We start from the raw sequence: 12,646 nt of genomic DNA, 5'->3' as shown, positions 1-12,646 counted from the left end.
ATGACAATTTATTTGAAAATATGTTGCATTCGATGTAGAAGTACTAAATAATGATATAACAGGGTTATCGCCATATACTGATAGGTGCATGAAACAGTTTTTGAATGCACTAGATGAACACTAGACTTACGCTGATTGATTATCAGTGCAAAGTATAGGCATAAAGACCTTCATCGTAATTGTATTGAAATTTCACATTTTATATGTATTTAAATTTCACATTTTATATGCTGAGTCAATGTACGTTTCACTCACACCTGTATGATTGTGTCTTTGAAAAGAGCGGTATTAAATTTATGATTGCACACATACACAACAGACATGACAGGTGATGAGTGCAACCTACTTATAGTGCAGGGCAAAACATTCAAAACTTATTTCACCTATCACTATGGTAATTAATCCTGTTACATCTCTGGTCACATCACTACTTCTACAGCAAATGAGAAAGTAGAAATCCAAGAAAAATTTAGGGCTTCGCTGTGGAGCAAATCACACATCACACTTACCCAATAAACTCATAAGTAGGGGCTGGCATTTTCTTCGGAAGGGGAAGGGGTCCCAAATGTACAAAAAGTCAGCATCAATAAAATGCGACAAAAATTTTATGCCCCCCCCCCCCCCACCACCACCGATACACTTTATTTCCCCTTAAACAGGCTAAAATTGTATTGAAATCAGTCTTTTTGAATAAAATAAACACACTATCTGTGGTCATCTTGTGACTCCCTATATTTTGGTCATCAAAAATTTTGTGACCCCCCACCTATTTTTCTTTCCAAACATTTATTGTGACCCCTAGTATATTTGGGACCCCCCCCCTTTCCGAAGAAAATGCCAGCCTCCTTAAGTTTGAAAAGAGCCTTTTAGACAACAGTACCAAACATTTATTAATGTTTTAACATTTACAGGGATTTTGATGATCAACTGATAAATCCGAAGCTGGAAACTAATCTGAAATTGGAAAGAGTAACAGGGCTAAGACAGAGGCCCGTGGAAGTTGTGTTCTTGTATCGCTTGCTGCTCCACTCAAGTACTTCAGTCTTTGGACTTTCCATGGTGGGTCTGATACAGTAACTTGATGTAGATCTTGTGTGTTGTTTGGATTCATCTCAAGTTGTACATCAGTATTAGCAATGAAACTCTTGAAGCCATTTTCTTGTGCATTTTGCAGACTCAAGCTATATTCCTGGGACAAATTGAAAGCTCATGTGAACAGACATCTGATTAAATATGTGCGGGCTCGTAGATACAAAAGTATATTCTGTCAGAAAAGTTTGTCAAAAAAAGGTGAGCTGCAAGGGCTATTCAACAACCACGGGAAGCTATGGTACCGGTGTGAAAATTGTTTGAACATTAAAGAGAATCCTTGTGAGTGTAAATATTGTCAAAAATGTTTTGCCCGCAAAAGTGGCCTTGTGAGGCATATCAGAAATCACCACAACAGAGAGAAACCTTATCAGTGTGAGTATTGTGAGAAATGTTTTGCCCAAAGAAGTAACCTTGTGAAGCATATGAGAACTCACACGAAAGAGAAACCCTTTCAATGTAAATACTGTCAGCAATGTTTTACACAGTCTAGTAATCTTAAAAAACATATCAGAATTCACACCAAAGAGAAACCCTTTCAGTGTGAGTACTGTCAAAGATGTTTTGCTCAGTCTAGTAATCTCATAACACACATCAGAATCCACACTAAAGAGAAACGCTTTCAGTGTAGGTGCTGTCAGAAATGTTTTGCCCAAAAAGGTGACCTTGTGAAGCATATCAAAATTCACCAGAATATAGAGAAGCCTTATCAGTGTGGATGTTGTATGAAATTTTTTGCTCGTAGGCAAGGCCTCACAAAACACACAAACCTTATCAGTGTGAATATTGTGAGAAACGTTTTGCCCAAAGGCAAGACCTCAGACGCCACATCAGAACCCACACCAAAGATAAACCCTTTCAGTGTGAGTATTGCCAAAAATGTTTTGCACAGTCTGGTAATCTTAGACTTGAGGTTTTCACTCATTTTGGTGACATAATTATGTGACCTAACGTAGACTTGGATACATGGGCGCACTGGGGGGGGGGGGGACCAGCCCGGTGTGTGTGCGTGTGGTGAGTGTGAAGAGGGGAGGGGTTGATGGGAGCCCGAAAATGTTCAAATCGGGCCTACTGATCCGCTACTAAAATTACTTTACTGAGACAAATATGCAATTTTAATGCTAAAATTGGCCAAAATGAGGACAATTATTTTGACCTTAAACTGGGCGAAAGGAAGTAAAATAAGATGATCATACAAAGCTTTTGAATTATTCCAGTGGCGGTGGAAGCATTAAACATAATTTGTCAGGTTTTACAGTTACAGTTGCGTGAGAAGCGCGCATCTCAATTTCAATTTAAGATTATGTTATCCTATTAAAAATATAAAAAGGGTAAATTTTGCTTTTCAGTGCGCGCGGAGCGAGCAAAATGTTGCAATTTTACCCTATTTTGGGCCCAAAACACGGTGTTGTAGGGCTGAAAAGGAGGGTTTGCAGGGTAATTATTGCTTTATTTTTTCTTCTCTTAGGATTTAGAAAATTTAGTTTCGCTGTCAATGATTAATTCTGTCCTGGTATTTGGAGTCCGCGAGATGTCTGCAATCCATCAACTGTAATGTGTTGGAGGCTCATACAATATGCAATTTATCAACAATGCGCGAAGTCCTTCCCAGTCAAAGTTACGCCTAGCTAAATCTGCTCATATATGAATCATGCTGAACAAATTCCGCGTGCAGCAAAAACTCACATTTATAATACTAAATTGGCAATAATGAAGATAAATTTCGCGCATTAAAATTAACACAATCTTTCATTTTTCAATAATAAAAAGGGATATCTAGATCATGTTCAATAAATGCCCGCTTTTTCAGCCTTTTTCACACTAATTGTCCATAATTAAAGTGAATTATTGTTATAAATGGGTCTAAAAGAAGACATCCAGATCCACTGCAATGCATTTTTTATTGAGTTTGTCCCGATATTGAGCCAGAGTAGTTATCAAGTTGCCTTATTATCAGGCCTGCACTAAAATTAAAGTATAACTTGTAATTAAACCAAAGGGACAGTGTTGATTTTATTTTGGATTTGTAATGTGTAGGAGAATAGGTTTGAAAATATGAAAACCTTTTTTCTTGTCTGAAAAAGGTACATGTAGATAATAGTACCAATTCTACGGTGTCTGATCTCCGCCAAACTCCTCCTTTTATAATTCATCTCCCCAAATTTTCAGTTTTCCCCTTTTTCAAATATTTCCCCTTTAACTTTCCCCTTTTCAAATAGTTCCCCTTTTGACTTTCCCCTTTTCAAATAGTTCCCCCTTTCGACTTTCCCCTTTTCAAATAGTTCCCCCTTTTCGAATTTCCCCTTTTCATATAGTTTCCCCATTTTCGAATTTCCCCTTTTCATATAGTTTCCCCTTTTCGAATTCCCCTTTTCATATAGTTCCCCTTTTCGAATTTCCCCCTTTTCATATAGTTTCCCCCTTTTCGAATTTCCCCCTTTTATATAGTTTCCCCTTTTCGAATTTCCCCTTTTCATATAGTTTCCCCTTTTCATATAGTTTCCCCTTTTCGAATTTTCTTTTCACCTTTTACATAATACCATTTTACAGATTTTACCCCATTAAAATAGTTTCTCCTTATTTTTTATTCCCCTTTTTTTTACTCCCTTTTTTATTCCCCTTTTCACGATGCGTAGGCTTTACCAGTAGGCACGGACCATCTATAGTACCGTGCATTCACGTCCCATGTACTTCGATATTGAAATAGGTCCGGCCTACACGTTGAAAGCACGTGATTGTCTGATACAAATTCTTGAGCTAAATAAAATGAATAAAATGATACTTATTATGTAATTTATGAATTCTATAGGATATAGATCTACATTTAAGAAAAATCATAATCTGAATTATATCATGCAACTAAATAAAGACCCAGGAAAAGGCCAGGAGATTGGAATTCGAATCAATTAGATTGGCTTATTAATCGTTATTATTTTGGACTTGTCTCGACTTTTAAAAAGACTAGGCAGGGGTTTTACACCTGTCCAATTTGCGCCTATTTTTGCAATTTTCTCAAAAATTATAGCACATTGGTGACAAGTAAGATATGTATATTATAGGGGCAAGGACTACAACTACTGTACTGAAAATACAGCAACACAAAGCAAGTAGTTATTGATTTATTGATCAAATATTGGTTTTCCTTCATTTTTGACTGTAACTCCACAACTGTTGGCTGTGCTGAAATAAAATTTCCAGTGCAGTAGTTGTAGTCCTTGCCCCTATAATATACATATCTTACTTGTCCCCAATGCGCCATAATTTTGAGAAAAATGCAAAAATAGGCACAAAATTGGGCAGGGTGTAGTGCCCCTTAATTGCTACTTAATTCTTCATCTAACATATAGGGCCTACTAATTCTTTTTGGATTTTTGAGGCGTGCACCACTTTGTCTGGTCAATTGAATATACGCCATAGAGCCTTTGATTAGAAAGCACATTTTTATTGTTAACGGGATTGTTGACAAACAAAGAATAGCGAAAATTACTCGGAACTGGCTTAAAAATAAAGTTGCATAAAATCACACAGCCACACTTGTCATAAATATGCAATGCCCATTTTGTCCAGGCCCGTTTTATAAATGTATGCTTTATTGTCATTTCACTGTTAAGACCGCTTGTTTTAAACTTTGGTGCTAACTTAAAAAAAAACCTTTTGAATAATTATATAGCACAAACAATTCTTATTATCTAGGCTTCTGTAACAATGGCAGCCAGTTGTTTGTTGTCTCTGACATATTCCTGTTTATAGACAAGTTCTTCACAGACTTTCAAACATCATTGCTATGAATTTGACCAGCATAAATATTTATGCATGCCATTTCACCCGTTTAACATTCTGAACATCATTTGATTTATCAATCATATCGGATTTGCTCTTTGTACAGCCCCTCTATAAACGTGCATAAAAGTTGACGGATCCCTAACCCATTGAATTTAGCGGCGCTTGCACAACAGGCTATAAATCTACCTACGTTGGTATCCAAATTCATGTAGAACACCTTTCCAATAATGGATGTAGCGAAATGAGCTCTAGTGAGTGCACGGTACTCTCCGGCTCCAGGGTCCAGGCTTACTGGTAAAGCCTACGCACGGAAAAACGGGGAGTACCCAAACAAAAAGGGAGTATTAAAAACAAAAAGGAGTATTATTTAAAAAGGAGAAACTATTTAAAATGGGAACCTATTTGTGAAAAGCGGGAGGAAAGTTAAAAGGGATTATTTGTAAAAAGGGGAACTATTAATTTTACAAAATGGGTGAAAATAAAAAGGGTATTATTTGTAAAGGGGTAATTCGAAAACGGGGAAACTATTTGAAAAGGGGGAAATTAAAAAAGGGGAAACTATTTGAAAAGGGGGGATTCGAAAAGGGGGAAACTATATGAAAAGGGGGAAAGTCGAAAAGGGGGAAACTATTTGAAAAGGGGGAAAGTCGAAAAGGGAGAAACTATTTGAAAAGGGGTAAGTCGAAAAGGGGAAACTATTTGAAAACGGGGAAAGTTAAAAGGGGAAATATTTGAAAAAGGGGAAAGCATTTCGCAAAAAAGGGGGAAAACTAAAAATTTGGGGATATGAATTATAAAAGGGGGAGTTTGGCGGAGATCAGACACCGTACAATTCGGCTAAACGCCTAAGAATTGATACAGCTCTACGGTTTAGCTAAACGACATGTTTAGATATTGCCATGTATATAATCTAAACACTACTGTTTAGCTCTTCTTATTAGGTTAATACCCCGGGTTAATACAGGTTGATGTTTGACATTTTAACATGTATAATATAAACACACGCTAAACATGGTGTTTTATAGGATGGGGTATACTGTGTTTAGAAAGCGTTTAGATACAAATTCAAAAGTGCGATAACTTGTAAACCGAAGGGACGGTGTTGATTTTATTTTGGATTTGTCATGTTTGTTTAGGAAATGTATATTTCAGAATAATCCAAAATTATCAAGTTATTGAACAGCAAGGATGAATATAACTGACGAGTTTCTTTTTGTGCCTGGTGTAGATTGACATGGGGGGATTGTAAACATATTTTTAAAAATCCATTTTCAAACCAAATAAAATTTGACCGTCCTCCTTTAATTGACGAAGGTTAAAAAAAAAGTTCATAAGCTGTCCTGCATGTAGACCCTTAAGTAGTTCTACAAAGAACAAAAAGGGTTCTGCAAAAGACCATAAAGAACCATTTTAAACATGAAAAAGGTTCTGTAAAGGCCAGAAAGAACCATTTTGACGTTCTTGCAATTCCCTGGATCGCTATCTCTGTCCTGTAATATAACCCCTAGAATGTGTGTAGATTTGATTATTTTCAAGTATATTGAAAAGAATCCAAAAAATCAAATACAGAAGAATTGAACCATTGTTTGAATAGCATGTTTAGTTTAACGACATCGCTCATTCCCCACTCACCCCTTCACTCACTCACTCACTCACTCACACCCCCACTCACTCACTCACGCACTCACTCCCCCCCACTCACTCACTCGCTCACTCACTCACTCACTCACTCACTCTCTCACTCTCTCTCACTCACTCACTCTCACTCACTCTAATTTTATACATTCATATACATTTAATAAACCACTCTCAATCATTCATAATTTCGTTGATTCGTGCAATTCATTCATTCTCCATTCACGCACGCAATCATTCTTCATTTCCATAGCTTTCCATCAACCACTCTCGTTCATTCATTCATTCATTCATTCATTCATTTATTCATTCATTCATTCATTCATTCATTCATTCATTCATTCATTCATTCATTCATTCATTCATTCATTCATCCATTCATTTATTCAATCATTCATTCAATCACTCATTCACATTCATTGCATTAGTCATTTTTAATCAATTTGAATTACTACAGTGAGTGTATTTTTATCTTGATATTCTTCGTCACCTTTGCCACCCTTACCTAATAACCAACCCTCAAGAAGAGTATATTGGTATTTCCTTTAATAAAAACAAGCAAGCAAACAAATTCAACTTTTAAACTACGTCATACTGAAGGAAAACAGGGCATGTCTATAGTGTTGGTTATAGGAAGTGTTTTTGTGGTCAAGTTACTATTAGCTATATTCATTCATTTGCCTTACTAACCCCCGGGACTAATATAGCTCATGAAACCAGCATAGCAGCACGTACAATCTTTTCATACGAAATACACTAATTAAAAATTATGCTAGATTACCGTTTCAGCACAAAATTCAGCATTTACAAATTATACGTTTTCCCCGCAGACAAAAAGTTTAACAAAAAAAAAATCAACAAAATCAGTATATCAGTTTAACAACCCATTTGTGGGACGAGGCGCACAATTTGATGGGCATGACAGTGTTAAAAAAACTTCGCCCACTACTGAGACGAAAACAAATCGCCTCACTGATGAATAAAAAAAACATAATCCCCACCCAACTCTGCATAAAGGTATACAATAAAATTGGAAGTCAAAAAATACAAAAACATAAAAAACCCAACCGACCCAATCTCCCATGCCCCCACCCCTGAAAATTAAATAGTGCATCCCTGGAATACCATCAAGTACCGGTAAACTTAAATTCCACGGAAGCAGCATGGCCGTTTGAAGTGTTTTACTTCTCTGGTTTAACAAAGCAGCTCTTTAAATAATAAATTTTACAATTAGGCCTATATTTATTCCGCGCATGTTAATCAGATTTTGAGTTATCAATAGACAAAGGAATTGGTCATACCCATTCCCAATTGGTTAATTCTGTCCTAAATCTGCTCAAGCCGATTTTCGACGCAAATGCCGATTCTCGACGCTTGCGTCCAAAATCGGCAATTAGAGTAGCATGGCGGGTATCGGCCCATACACGTTCAATTTTATTGGGCAATATCAAAGACCCTAGATACAAAATCTACCATTGTGCACTATAAATGATCGCGTTAACGGGTGCACAAGTATGGTAGATTTTGTATATAGAGTCTTTGATATTGCCCAATAAAATTGAACACATATGGCAGGGTTCAAACTGATGCTTAAATTCAAACGTCTAGTTGTGTATTTACAGGCCTGTGTATTTCAGCCTTGTGAAGTCTATAAGTACATTTTTTTAACTGCTAAATTTATAATTTTGGATAGGGTTAGTATTTAGAAATAGGAGAAAAAAATTAGGGTTATATGATTATATAGAGATGGCGCCTAACCGGGATTATAAATAAAGTTGCTCCTAAAAATGCTAAAAGTAAAATGAAAAAGTTTGACTGTAGCCTATACAAATTTTCATTTGGTAATAAGTTCTATAACTCGAACTATCTGACCAATAATACCCTTTGTACAGAGTTCATGACTAGCATTAACAAGCGTGGCATGGTGGGCGTCTAATACTTTGTATAATTTCCACTCTGTATCGGGTAACCAATTCCGGTCAAAAAGTAATAATAATAATTACGATATTTTAAATTTTAAAAAGTTCATTTGGCTGATGTCTTTGTAATTTTATCATATTTTTCGCAGTAAGGTGTTTTCGTCACAGAGCAGCTTGATCAACACCGCGAATATGCGAATCCTGAGATTTGTTTGTTTTTCACTTTCTAGTGTAGGAGTGAAAAGGGAGACTAAACGAGGAGCTGAAAATAACTATCCCACAATTCACTCGGCATCCTGGTGAAGAACAACCGCGTGGATAAAGTACAAATCAAAATTGAAAACAGAAAATACTAAAACGTTTTTGACATCATTCGCAAAAGGTTATAAAAGGTTGTCAGATAACGTTTAAATGTCGGGTTATATAAAGGGTACATTAATGGTATAAAACGTTTTCATAACATTAAATAACATTTGTTGGCAATTTACTGCACAGCAAACACAAATGTTTTACAGAAAACATTTAAATGTCGGGTTATATAAAGGGTATAAAAACGTTTTAATAACATTCCAAAAACATTTTTGAAAACTTGGTACAAATCATTCTAAACAGAATGTTATTTTGAGGTTGAAAAAATATTTTGAACAAAATGTTTGCCCAAAATATTTACAATAACGTTTTAAAATGTTTTCACGACTTTTATTAGGCATAGCACACTACACACAGTAAAACCTGCCAACCTTGCAATCATGCACAAAAACAGATTTTCACTTGATTCAAGTCAATGTTTCAACAATCATTGTGAGAAAACGAAAGTAGCTATAAACATAATCATTTCAACATTATTTAGCTTGATATGTCCTTGTTATTACCTTTAAATATTATTATTGTAATTACTCCAGAAGTATTTAAAAAAAAATTATTACCGCACCCATGTTTTCATGCACGGCACAAATTGTCACTTCAATGGCCGTAATCACCAGCCTTCACAGAGCTCCACTCAGTTTTGCAAAAACCCCTCTTTTAAAATGGACTCTCCTGGTGTGTTACACTCCATATATAGAGAAACCCTTACCATATATGGTAGCCTGTGACCTGCTCTACATGACCATATGTTCATCTTTTGGACAACACAAATATTTTTGGAGTTACGATCGTTCAAATGAATTTTGTGAACTTGCCCAGAATTGCTTAATTTTTGACCGTTTTGACTAGATGAAACTATATTATAGAAGTATAAACACCATATTTGTCTGTGATCTACTCATATTTTGTGTACATTGAGTGTAACACTCCAGAAAATGCGCGAGAACTTTCAGTTCAACTTTCACTCAACTGATTGAAGACGCCAAGCCATGCCCCAGTGCATGAACAAATTCTTCATTTGACAGGCTGGTCGGCCGACGAAATAACCCATCTTGTGCATGATCGGACTTATTTTGGTAAGATATTTTGATTGTTTTATGTACTTAAACATATTTATAACACGTGTAATAAATAACTTGAGTATCAGAGGCATAATAATGGTAGAATAAATGAGGAAACCAGCACATATTTTAAACATGCATATTTTAGGGAGTATGTAAAGTAAAGAGCACTGCGACCAACAACTTGTTGCATGGAAGAGTATGCTAGCATGTACATGTACGTGTGTATTGTGCGTATGTGGAAGTGCTTTGTTGTGGCTGTTCCACTGATTGCGCTTACTCCAAAGGAAAAGAATTGCATAGAAGAGTTCCAGCTAAATACAGGGAAAACTTTAAAAATTCTAGTGCTGTTTTGGCAAAATAACTGGAAGTTTTTAATGTGTATAATTTTAATATTATCCAGTTCCAATACATGTAGATAAATATATCATGGCTTAGATTTAATAGGCCTATCACATTTCCTAATTTTTCAAGGGAACAATAATGAGTTTGAAAAATGTCATCTTCAGTAAAATTAATTTTATTTGATCAAAAATATTTTGTTCATCACTTTGATTTATTTTTATGGAAAATTTTTTCCAGGGTCAGAAATTCGCAACCAATTGCGAGAATTCTCCCAGTGGAATTTCGCAAGAATCCATGGAATCTCACCGTATAACTTTGTATGATAAATTGAAATATTTATGAGAATCCATTTAGATTCTTGCAATTTTGTTGACGAGAATCTTTACGAGAATGAATTCTTGGATTCAAGCCGAATTCTTGGATTCAAGCCGAATTCAAGCCGAATTTGTGAACGTGTTTTCTGTACATTGTATTTTGTAAAGGAAAAATATGTTGTTAATTAATAATGACTTCCATGAAGACCATGACATAGGTCTACATACGGTATTTATTATTTCTTTTCTTTGTGTCATTTCAGATCACTTGTATATTGATGACCCTGCCAAGACCAACCTTTGCACCGATGGAAATTGGAAATTATCTGACAATGAATCCATTATGGAAAGAACTTTAATGAATCCTAATTAATCGGCTTTGCATATGCAAATAATGTAATTGTTTACACATGTATTCAATACAATCCAGAAATGAAAATGTATGAATCCATCAGCTGTCTATACAAATTCAGCATAATCAAGAAATAAAAATGTTGAATTATTTGAATTTGCTGGCCTGTGGACCATGTTGTGTTTTCGCATATTTAATTAGGCAATCAAGGGCTTTCTTTACTTTAAATTATTTGCATTTGCCAAATGTTTTGGAGTTTTAACATCTTGTGAATGTATTGGCATATTTATTTATGATTGTTGACCAATTCTGTGATGATATGTAATTTCTTTACTGGTTAGTGGCTCAACAAAGTTTTTCGCATATTTAATTAGGTGATCATTTACCATGTTATATTTTCAAACTTAAAAAATAAATTATTTCTTTCAAATTGACAACAATATTCATGTTTCATGTGGTGTAAAGTGTTCAGATATATTTAAACATACTATAGATATGTTGTGGATTACATTCATGTTGAAAAAGTGCCGATATATCATACTTAATTTGCATATTTGAAATTTGAATATGTAATTAGCTAATTTGCATATTTAATGAGATAATTAGCTGAATTGCACATTTTAAGATACATCTTGGCACAAGTAATCATGATACCAAGTTTCATCACTGAACTACTTGTAGAAGTCCAGATATTCAATTTACGCATATTAATTAGCTGTACTTAGTCGTTTTTTCATGATTTTCTCGTTTGCAGTTGTGATTTTTGCATAAATTGGCATATCCGAGAGTGTATTGTACAAAAATGGGATTAGTAATACACCTGATTTTATTACATATGTATTAACCTATGAAAAGTGTCTTGTCTCTGTGATTTTCAGTCATTGTTTTTGTATAATTTTAGTTTTAGGGTGTTTGAACTTGAGAAAATCTCATTTTGGCCAAAATGGCTTTCGGTGGCAGGTTTTCGGTCATTTTTTCCGAACTTCAAATGACAATATCTCAAGAACCGTAAGCCCGATCACGATGATTTTTTCACCATTCTTTTTCTTTTTCAGAGATCTCTTAAATGCGCCTAATTTTGTAGACCTGCTGTGTAATTGAATTTTGTGTGTGCTATACCTACTTTTATATAACCCGACATTTAAATGTTATTAAAACGTTTTGTTAAAACATTTTAAGAACATTTCTGTGTTTGCTGGGTGCAAATATTTTAATATTATGTTATTTAAGTGTTGACAAAATATTTTGCCAAAAATGTTTGCAAAAGTAGTTTACAATGACATTTCGAAAACATTTTAATAATATTGTTGTAGTGTGTTTTCATACAAAACGTTTTAAAACGATTTCATGACCTTTATATAACCCGACATTTTAATGTTATTAAAACGTTTTTACCTAAACCAAAACCCAAAATATAACTTATTTAAAACGTTTTAAAAACGTTTTGTGTTTGCTGGGTACCTGGCAGGCACATTACCCGTCAGCATGGTCACTTTGAAAGTTGATGCCCCTGCGAATAATTTTATATCAAAATTGTGTCAACTTTCATAGTTTACCCCCAAATATTTTCTCAGTCTCATGGAAATGTCCCCAGTTTTGATAAAATGTTCCCTAGTCTGATGAAAAGGCACCCTTTTTGGCTTTCTCGCCCAATTTCCCCTTTTTTGGTGTCAAATCTCTCACCTTACTGCACGCCGACTGAGAAAAAAATAATCGCTAATACTTTCAGCTACTTTCTATTGGCACTCTATCTGTAATATTATACTTATGCCTACATTGTTA

Source organism: Amphiura filiformis, chromosome 7, assembly GCF_039555335.1.
Source record: "Amphiura filiformis chromosome 7, Afil_fr2py, whole genome shotgun sequence".
NCBI lineage: Eukaryota > Metazoa > Echinodermata > Ophiuroidea > Amphilepidida > Amphiuridae > Amphiura > Amphiura filiformis.
The sequence above is the reverse complement of the archived record's forward strand: the minus strand, read 5'-3'. Positions refer to the sequence as shown.